Source organism: Pteropus alecto, unplaced genomic scaffold (assembly GCF_000325575.1).
Source record: "Pteropus alecto unplaced genomic scaffold, ASM32557v1 scaffold20, whole genome shotgun sequence".
Lineage (NCBI taxonomy): Eukaryota > Metazoa > Chordata > Mammalia > Chiroptera > Pteropodidae > Pteropus > Pteropus alecto.
Window position 1 is genome coordinate 19,413,024 of NW_006436298.1, and position 11,021 is coordinate 19,424,044.

The following is an 11,021-nucleotide window of genomic DNA, read 5'->3' on the forward strand; positions in this document are numbered from 1 at the left end:
CTTAAACGTACATGCCTCTGGAATATTTCAAATTTCAAAGAAATATCACCTAATTATAAGGTCATTGTAGAGATTCCCTCAGACACCCTTCAGACCCATGCTCAGATACAGTACCTCTCTTAAACACACACAAATAAAACAAAATGTCAAAAGTTTGATGTGTAATAATAGAAAAAAGAAAAATTGGGACATGTTGCAGCAAGAGCAGTGGAACAGCAAAAAATAAAATGAAAATAATAACATTGAAATGCATTTTTATTGATCGATAAGTCATGTAACATTAGTATGATACAAAGCAAGTTGATGTGACAATGGCAAACACATAATTATAATATTATTTATTTTCCTTAGATGTTATTTTTAACATATTTACATAAAAGACCAAGATGTAGGCAAAAGCTTCAGTAATTTGACTCCATTGAGTGCTTTCAGTAAACAATAGGTTTCCCCAGCAAACATCTTATTGCCTTAATTGAACCTCCTTGAGAAAGAAAACCACACACTTTGTAATGTAAATGTTAATTGTAGTAGACAATGGGTCTAGGTAAATAGCACCCCTGGACATGAAGTAAATGAAAGGAATACAGGCACTTAACAATGAAAGGTTGTTTGCACAAACAGTGCTTCAAATGTAAATAAACAAGGGTCTTCTCAACGGTCACTACAGTAGTAAAACTTTGGCACGTGTTCAGCAGCCAAATTGAGGATTTACGTTAATAAAGTCTCTCAGAGTTTCTAACTGAAACTATCAGTGGTTTTACAGGCTTCTCCAGTCTGAAGTCTTAAAAAGAGATGAGGCTACAAACGGAAGTAATGCTTTTGTAGAAAAACTGCGTATTTAGGATTTGGGATCGTCAGTAATCTAGGCCTCATGGAAGGTAACAGGCCATTTTGGACATTTTCCTACTGCAATGTTTGCCTTTGTTTAAATGCCTGTACAAATGTTTGCTTGGTGACACGTGGGAAAATGTGAGGACTTTTATGAAAAGCTTACTATAGGGACCTTTAAAGAGCCAAAGTTTCTGCTAAGCATAGTCACTTCTAGATTAAATAAAAATGGCTGTTTAGAACACATCTAGCTGGGACTATATCAAAACCTTTTATCATATTGTTACTGTAATCAACTTTCTATAGATTGATGAATTTAGAGTTTTACTTCGGTGTGTCTACTAGCATAATTAGGCCAAGTTCCTAGATATATTATGTTAAGAGGTAAACAGCTTGATGAAGTGATGGTAATGACTGTTATACAGAAATCTACATTTTTAATTATAACTCACCCAAAACAAAAGCTAAAAGGTGGTCACAGGCCAAAAGTATGGACTGAGAATTTGACATGAGGAGTAGGCAGTAATGGGACTTTCTTCGAACTGCTTTTTAGCAGCTTTCCTTAAATACTGAAAATCGCAACCAAAGAAGGGAGCCAAACTTAACTGTGGCCAGATTAAACAGCGGTTATAAAATTAACAGAAACAGACAGTGTGCAGCAGCTATAGACCAGTTGGTGCTCTCATTTGGGAGGCTGCAGATGGCTGTGGGTGGGAAATGCCTCTACTTTCTTAAGCGATGGAGATGAGTATGGTGTGTGCACTTGATGTTTTTTTCATACTCCCACCCCCCAACAGGGCTGTCTGTCATAGGCTGCCGGCCCGCTTTACCACTTGCCCTCGAGCGTGGGAATCGGAGCGTCCTGCCGTTCACATCTCCTGCATTCCGTTTAGCGGAATCAATTAGGCAAGACAGACCCTCAGATTCCCCACCCCCTTTCCATTTTTGTCAGGTCTATATACGTCCTAATTATTTCAGTTTGGGATGCCAGAGCTGTTTCCTGGATAGACCTGATCATCCTTAAACAAAAAGAGAGGAGGCGCACACGTGGGTTGTGGCGTAAATGTCACTTTCATTTCCAATGCTAGGCGCAGAGTAAGACAGAACATTTTTTTAACACTTTGACAAGAGGGGAGGCGATCTCGTCTCCATCATGTCTTTCTGCTTCAGTAGCTTCCTCAAGGAAACCCTCTTGGAACAGAGAAGCATCTGTCCTTGTATTTTGAATAGAAGAATAAAAATCAGCCTTTGCTTTTTGTTTTGTTTTGTTTTTGCATTTCCCCTGCTAGCTCTATGTCCTCAGTAGATACGAATTATTAACCTTCCAGTATAAACTTTTCTGAAAGTCTAATTTCACATAATTTGACATACACCCCAAATATATGTAGTTTCCAAGCATTATCTTAAATTTTCTCAGGGGAGGGATCTCAAAACAGCCTAAGCCTACATATTATGGAATCATTTTTTAAACTAGGTACCAGTCATCTCTACAACAGCTTTCTAAGAAAAATAACCCTCATATTTAAACTTTTGCCTTAGAGGAAGATGAACTTCACATGCCTCTTTACTCATTAGCAGTATACAATTCTCCTTTGCAGCTGTAGCAACCCCTCTCCAAGTATTTCGTATCTTTGTATTTTGGCATATGTATGTCACTTAATTTCCTCTAACACCACCTTTAATCATAAGGAAAACAAAAACAAAAACAAAGTTAGATTCAATAAGTATTCCTGACCTTTCTGGTTTTTACTGTCTCTTGGTTGTAGTCTCATTCTCACACGCTCCCCGGCGATCTTGAAGGAGTTTTTACTTTCGGTTATCTAGCTTTATGAAGACCAATACACTCATACAGCTAGATAACCAAAGATAACAACTCGCTTCCCTCACACGTCTCTGTTCTCCTCTGACCAGAATCCGGATCCCGTTGTTTCTGGCAGTACCGAAGAGTAGTCCTCTAGGACACTGGCCGCGCTTAAGATTCCTCCTTTTATGTAAATGTGACCTGGTTTCTGTTTGCGTGTGCGGCTAAAATATCCAAACGGGATCTGTTGCTTTCAAAGTTTACTCCGAACTTTTATTTTCCTTTCAGCAAGTAATCTCCGGCAGCGTTAGCCAACAATTCATCTATTAATATCAGAAAATAAAACCAGCTATTAAGGTGCAGCCAGCGGTTAAGAGTGAGCAGCAGCATTCGTCCCTTCGGAGGCCTCTATTTGCATTGTAAATTGCTTCATTCTCACGCAACACTCTTTAGCCTCTCTCTATAGAGATGTATAAAGCCAACGGCAATTTCCAGCGCAGGTTAAGGAGGAAGAAAAAAAAAACCATCCCATTCTATAGAGGTGACAGCTGATTCAAGGACCTGCTTCTGATCCTTTTGGGTTAGGCACCATGAGCTTTTAACCAAGCGGTGGCAGCTTGATTGCACATATCTTGTGTGTGTGTGTTTTAGGGGGAAGATCCTCGATTTTCACAGGGCTTCTAGGCTGGGGAGAAGAAGATGCCGTCTTGCTGGCGTGCTGCTGCCCCCGGTCTGAAAGAAGGAGAAAAGGGCCATCATTGGAGAGGCTTTCACTGCCAAAATGCGGACCAGCCCATCAAGGTCAAAGGTTCGAGACCGCCGGAGACCAAGGTAATGATGATGTCATGAGAAATCTCAAGTACATGGTTATTGATATGCATCAGTGATCAGTCGACTGCCCCACGCCTACTGCCCGAGCATCGGCAACGGCAGCACCGGCTGCATTGCAACAAACCCTATTTTCTCAATCAACATCTCTGCTGCTAGCATTACCGACTGCTCCTGGAAAAGCAACCCGCGGCCTTTTACCTCCTTGGTGCTAGTGTAGATCGCTCTAATATCCAAAGACTGGAAGAAATCTCTCTCTAAGGACAGATAAAAGGATTTCAGATCTGGAAAACGTCTTTGCCTGAATTTCTCTTCTGGCAGATTGCATGGGCAGACAGATAGAAGGCACTTTGCTATTGCTTAAAGCAGGGCCTTGCTTTCTGGGGCTGGGAATCAGTTCTGTATTACGCAGTGAGTTGATGTGTGATTACATTGACAATTTGCTCTGGTAGTGTGTTTTTAATGGCTTCACAGCTCAGGCATGTTTTCTATCTGTGTACCATGGCGATAGGGCAGCATATTTTGTTCTGTAAGTTCAAAATGAATGCTCTAAGCAAGCTGACTTCATTCTGGTGTTTAAAAAACGATTCTATAGGATGTGTGCCTTAGAATGAAGCACAGGAAAACATTGCAGCAATAGTTTCTAATGTTGTACACAACTCTGCTATAATAAAAATGCTGAGCCTTTACCTATAGTTTCAAACATCAATTTTCATACAGAAGGTCAAAATTTACTAGTCTTTCTTATGAAATTATGAAAAAAAAATATTGGTACCTCATGAAAAAGACAGATAAAACACCTGGATGTTAAGAGCATTACTCTACCCTCACCTTCCCCTTCCCCACCCCCACCCTTCAATCTAGAGGGAAATATTGTTTCATTAATTAATTTGCCTCATTCTTTTCCTTAGGACTTTTCAAAGTATGAATATGATCATTTATAAGAGCTCTTTTCTTCTCTCCCCTTCATGACGAGTAATCTATGTCTAATGCATCTATAATATGTACAGTTCTAATACTCCAAGGCTCCTCAACAGACTATGTAAGGTGCAGCCTACATAAGATGCATATTCGCCATGGGTGAACTTTATGGTTTGTTTTCCAAAATTATGAGTTATGTGCGATGGTGTTACTATTCTTTAAAATATATGCTACAAGCGAATGTCATAAGTATTCATATTCATTTCACACATGACAAGTTTATCACAATACTCTTATTTCTATACGTTAACTATTTTCCCCAATGACTAAAACACTTTCAGAATTAATATACATTCTTTCATTGATTCAGTAATTTATTCATTTAAGACATGAGTGTGAATATGCTTACCAAATTACACACAGAGCACACATATGTAAACGCTATTGAAAACACTGACAAGTAAAGAAAACTTGAATTGCTAAGAAAAGACCCCAACAAGAGTAAAAACAATACTACACCAATTACAGGATAATTTAGTAACACAGATGCCAACTTTTCTCTAGATATTTTATTAATTTACTTTTTGGGTGAGCATTCTTTCCTGATTATTGATAAAAGACTGTGATCTGGAAATTATTTATCCGTTTTTCTTATTGAATTTAAATATAGAAGTGCAATCAGAAATGGCTACACTGGGAAATATATATACACACACATATATATATTCATGTATATATATGTGTGTGTGTGTATATATACACACACACACATTTATATGTATATATACACACACACATATATATACATGAATATATATATGTGTGTGTATATATATATTCATGCAAAATACAAATTAATTCAGAGAAATATGTGCTATAGAGTTACTGTACCTTCTTGAACTATGAGGTCACAACATAAAACTACTGGATAAGAATTGAACACATCACTGAGGTACATGCCACGTATGACATTATATAACCCTAATCTACCTTAGAAGATTGAGAGTATTTTGGCCTTGAGACCTAGAAGCAGAATCATTAGTGAATTGTCATGTACTATATAAAGCAAGCATATGATCGGATGAATTCAATTCCTTAAGTCGAAACCTCCAAGATATGCCAGATATTTTTAGAATCTTTTTTGCATTATATATGTCTGGGAGGGGTTGGTGAAAGTAGACAGATGTGATGCATGGATGCATGGATGTCTATGTGTGTATCATACCCATATTTGTGTGAATTTGCAAATTAATGTGGCTATATTTCCACATTTAACAATTAAATGCATTTTAGAACCCAAATAACTATCATGAAAGCCAAGACACTGAACATTTGAGATGCTTCTACAATTAGAAGCTATAGAAGATACTGTCTTAAAACAGCATCGTTTAAGGCAATGCCACAGTCATGTCAACTGACTCCAGGACTGGCCCCCATGCCTGTCACATATACTGTAGATTCATTAGAAAAGCCCCTAAGAGTGAAAATAGCCAACATAATGATTATGAGCAGTCTGTTCATTAACTATATAGTCAATTAAATATTTTATCTCTCCATCATCTTTCAAGGTATGGAGAAATAAAGATATATAGCAAGGTTTACCACTGCGCACCTGATTATTTTGAATATTGCCAAGGTTCATATCATGGTTTATCATATACAAGGACTGTATTATTATCTACGATGTGAGACAAGTTGAAACAATTGTGCTCTAAAGATACCTAGCAATGTGTGCCTTACATTGTTAGGAGTAACTATTAACACCTACATGTTCTTATTCCAGATATTTTTGCTTTTCAAAAAGCTGTTTGGCTGAACTACTACGGAATACTCTTTTTGAAATCTGCATATTGAAGGATATACTGAATTCAAATGGCTTGCCTACTCGTTCTCTAATAAATTCCCATTAATGGCCAGTAGATTAGAACGTGATTGTCATGCTTGTTTTCTAATCTTTTTATAGGTCTCCAGATGGCTGAAACATGAATTGAAACATTCTGGTTTTCTTGGGAATAAACAATCTCTGCTTAAGTTAAAAGTGAAAAGTTATCATTTTCCACATAGTTGGATCAGAATTACGCTATTCCATAAATGCAGATACATCAGATTTGCCACTAATATTTAGAATACCTCTCTGAATCCTATTTAGACTACTGCAGAGTATATAAAGAATTGGCCTATCACCAAAATGCTTTTTAATATTGGGTGTGTATGATTCTCATGCATGTAAACCACAGTCCACTAATACAGTCAAGACTACCATTTTCTATATAAAAGCCTTTTAATTTACTGTGATTTGTATAGTTCAGGCAAGGTACTTGATTGGCTTACTTTTCTGATAAAAGCATCCTATTATTTCTTCTGTGTCCCAAATTTATTTTTTATAGGCAGCTACAGGTTATGTTACATTATCCATCATACATAACATATAAAGGCTATCTACGGGAAAAAATGCACATATGAAAACTTAGATTTCTCTGGAATTTTATCTATTGCATGAACTGGGAGATAGGCAATACACTGCAGGCCTGCCACTCAGTAAATAATATCCTATTTAGATTTTGTACATCACTTCGATTTTATCAAATGTATATTTTAAAATTACCTTTAGTTGGTTCGATTGTCTATTCATTTTATGTTTCTTTGTAGACTCATCTGAAAAACAGTAAGAAAACAAATTTATATATTTAATATAAAATCATGTTAAGATTTGACTTCATTAAAAATATTACAATTACAATGGTCCTTTAAAATGCCAAGAGATTCCAGGAAACCCAGATTAATGTGTCCTGGGCCTCAGCACCTAGAGGGTTAAATATGCTAATTTACATTTAAATAGAGACACACATGATAATGGGAATGCAAAATATGCAGAATCTGGAGGGGTTTGAAAATTAATTTTTTTCTTCTTTTATTTTTAGCTTGGAAAGAAGAGGGACTTAACAAAAATTAGGAATTTGAACACTCTAACATGCCATACAAAAGAGGAGGGAGAGTTCTTCCATGTAAGAATTTTAAGACTGGAACAAAGTCGTTTATTCTAATGTTTGAGGGGCTGAATTTCCAGGCCTTTCAAACAATGGGAATCCCTGGATAAATACCTAATCCATTAGAAAGATGCAAATAGTTTACTGTAAGGCCACAGCACGGTGAGATGTGCATTCGCATCTATGGCTCCTGATTGGCTATTTCCTCCAGTAAATCAATGAATAATGTAAAACCTGATTGCTGTAAAGTGGTGGATTTTTAAATTCCCTTCCCTATCCCCCCATGACTCAATATTCAAGAAGTCTTACACTCCTGAAAATAGGTTGCTTTTATTTTATGATTTTTTTAAATGCTTATTGTTATTTTGGAGTAGTAGGGTGGGGCTATTGGTTTTGCAAAATGAAAGTACTGCACTGGTTCAGTTATGCTACTATAGGAGTTTGTTTCTCGAGACAGAGCCTTAATTACTGGTACCAAGATGTGGAAAGAGGGTGGCGAGCAGAGGTGGGCATCAGGAGAGGGAGGAAACTAGATCCGATCCCGCTATTCTGGGCCCAAAGCAGCCACAGCACCAAAAGAGCCCCGGCCGTGGCCATGATTTGACAGAGCCTCCGGTCTAACTTCTGACAATTCCACTGCTGCCCTGACCCCCCAAGACAGTCTTCCATTCAAGCACCACGGGTATATTTGCAAGAGAAAACGCAGCAGACTCTAATGCATATACATTGCCTGGGTTCCCAATGCCCCAGGTTCCCTCAGACAATTCCAGGCCAAGGAAGGAAGGTCTTGCGTCCCTCAGCCGGGTCTAGGCTCTAAGCAAACCACAAAGACCCGGCTAGTCTAGGACACCAGAAGCTCCAAGTCCTAATAACTAACCGTGATGGTTGCATTTTGATTAATCTGAACTTGGGATAACCCTGTAAAGGGGCCTCTCGCCTTCCAGAATCCAAAAAGCAAAGAGAAAAAGGAAGTGGAAATTCACCAGGTCTAGTTAGCTACTGTACATAAGTTTCCACCAGAATCCAATCGTATCCTCACATCATTGCCAGGTAATTGCAACTTTGAGGTTGTTAAAAGAATTATTCTAAATGCGAATCCTGAATCCAGGAATTCAAACTACAACCGTATTTGGCTCTAGGTTTAAGAGGGAAAAGTCTCATCACCAACAATGCAAAATTACATACAAAAATTCCCCTTTCGAGCACGAAATTTTCCTGGTTTCTCTCTGCAATTGGGGGTCAGCCGCTGGATAATTAACAGTCCTGGTTCAGACAACTCATGAGATCAACAGGTTTAAGTATCCGAGACACACGATCAATTAGCTGAAGCAAAACCGGGACTGGCCCTCGGAGCGGCCCGCAGCGGGGCTCTGCTGGCACCAGCTCGTGGCGAGGCGAGGAGCGCCGGCGCGGGGCTACAGCCGGGTAGTGATGGCCCCGCGCCGCCGGCTGAGTTGCCGCCTGCGGGCCGCCACGATACTCACTTGTTTTCCCTGCGCTAAGCAGTGGTGCCCCCGAATCCAATTGGGCAGGAATCGAGGCGCCGGCCAGAAGACAAGATCCAGAGTCACAGGGCGGCCGCAGTACGCAAACAGGCTCCTTTCCGCGTCTCAAAAAAAAAGACAAAAAATTTTTTTCCCCCAGATCATCCCTCTCTTTAGCACATTTAAAACTGCCGCTCGATTCCACACGGTGATTCTTGCTTGATTGGGTCTAAAATAGTTTCAACATATCTTCCCTTTTGGGGAGAGAGAAGGGCGCAAAAGATGAAAGAAGGAAAAAAAGCCAACTTTTCCCCCCCATGCCAGGCACTTGCTCCCTGAGCCTCGGAGTGGAGAGTGAAGTGGTGTGTGCGAGGCTCGGCAAGTTTTTGGGGGGGCTGTCCAAGGTCTAGTCCAGCCCCCTCTGCCGAGGAGGACGTGCTCTGAAACTCAACCAATTTCCCCACTGCTTTTGTTACTGATGAACTGAAGCCCTATTGTTCATCCATTGCCACGGTCTTTTTCAGTCCCCACACTACGTTCTGCGTTGCCAGAGATAATGAATTTGCACCCAAACCTCTCATAGTCCCCTCCTGACAGACGGAACAAATTAGAAATGTCTCGTCTGAAGAAGGGCAATGGCTACATTTTCCCATTGTAGGATGCAAAGCACACATTTCTTTGGAAACTTCTTTTGCCTTTTCTACCTTTTATTTTCTTCTCCCTCTTTTTCTTTTTTCCTCCAGTTTTTTCTTCTTGATTCCTTTAGACACTCTTTTTTTTTTTTTTAAAGAATAGCCCTGTCCTGTTTTTCCAATGCACCATTTTATGTAACTTGTGGATCTTTTCTACCTCCCTTCCCTTTTTTCCTCTTTCTTTTAAAGGACTCCCTTTGCAATTTTATTTACAAACTTGGAAAATGACCTTTTGACTTGCAGACTTTTTTTAGAAAAAGAAAGGTCTTTTGGTTCAAGTCCCCCTTCCTCACTCCTCCTCTTCTTTTTGTTGTGGTCGTTAAATGTGTTTGGCTAGAGACAAGCAATACATTATAAGGATTTTTATTCTCGAAACTCCAGAGCTATTCAAAGGGTACCAGGGACGCGCCATAGGGATTATCTGTTTGAGGGGGAAGAAGAAAAAGCGTGTGTGTGTGTGTGTGTGTGTGTGTGTGTGTGTGTGTTCCAGGGAAACAGACAGAGATGTGGGAGGGTGTGGGTGGGAATGTGCAGTGAGAGGAGGGTGGGGGCCTGGAGGGGAAGGTGAGCTTCCTGGAACACGATCCGGAAGGCTGTCGGGGGTGTAGGCGCGAGGGGGAGGGTGTAAGAATCTGTCTCGCCGAGGGCGTATTGCACCCCTGGGCCTGTTCGCGCTCGGGCCAGCCGCAGCCTGGGCACGGGTGTCTGCGCGCGCGGGCGCTTGTTCCGAGCCTGCGCGCGTGCGACCGGTGGCGAAAAGGAGGGGAGGGCTGTAAAAATTCAGACGAGCGGCCCGTATGTAAATGCTGCCTGGGGGGAGAGGGGAGGCGGTAATGAGAGCTGCGGAAGTGCAGCCCCGCCGGCGGCCCCCAGCTTTCCCGCCAAGTGCAGCCGGAGGACAGACTGCCAGGCGTGTCCTTGGCGGGAGGGTCCCCGCTCTCCGCGCGCGCGCGCGCGCCCTCCCCACTCCCCCCACGCCCCGCGCACACGCACATACTCCCATGCAGGCGTGGGGCTCGGTGGCCACGAGCATGCCAGGAAAACAAAGCTAGGGCTGCGAGGTGAAAAGAAGAAACGGCAGCCTTGGCGGCCAAGGGCAGGACTGGGAAGCCGTAACCGCGGCCTCCGGCGCCCCTTCCTTGCCAACCCCTTTCTCTGCCCTCCGCCCCCAGCTCCGCGCGGCACGGGCCCAGAAGAGGCTGAGGACCATTTCTTAGCTGCCTAGGAGAGGGTGGCGAGCAGAGGCGGGGGCAGTTGTGCACAGGGAAGTGCCAGCAGCCCCCTCCTGGTGCACGGGCACGCACACGCTGGTGCGCGGGGCGGGAGATGCGGAGTCTGAAGGCCGCCCTGATGCTTAGCCCAGAGCCGCTACCTCTTCGCTGAGGCTGCTGAGCTCCAAACGAAAAACACGCCCGGCTAAATCCGGCAAGGCAGCTCCAGGGCTGCGCTCACGGAATGGCTCGCTCCTCAAGTCCCCTCT

General features: G+C 41.8%; 1 long non-coding RNA gene across 1 annotated transcript; it reads right to left on the minus strand.

Moving 5' to 3' along the window:
* Positions 1 to 237: 237 nt before the first annotated feature.
* Positions 238 to 9,230, minus strand: LOC107195774. The gene is made up of 3 exons (XR_001517018.2): positions 8,850 to 9,230; positions 6,984 to 7,033; positions 238 to 3,361 (listed from the first exon to the last, which is right to left on the minus strand). It is a non-coding gene; the product is annotated as an uncharacterized LOC107195774 (long non-coding RNA).
* Positions 9,231 to 11,021: the final 1,791 nt, after the last annotated feature.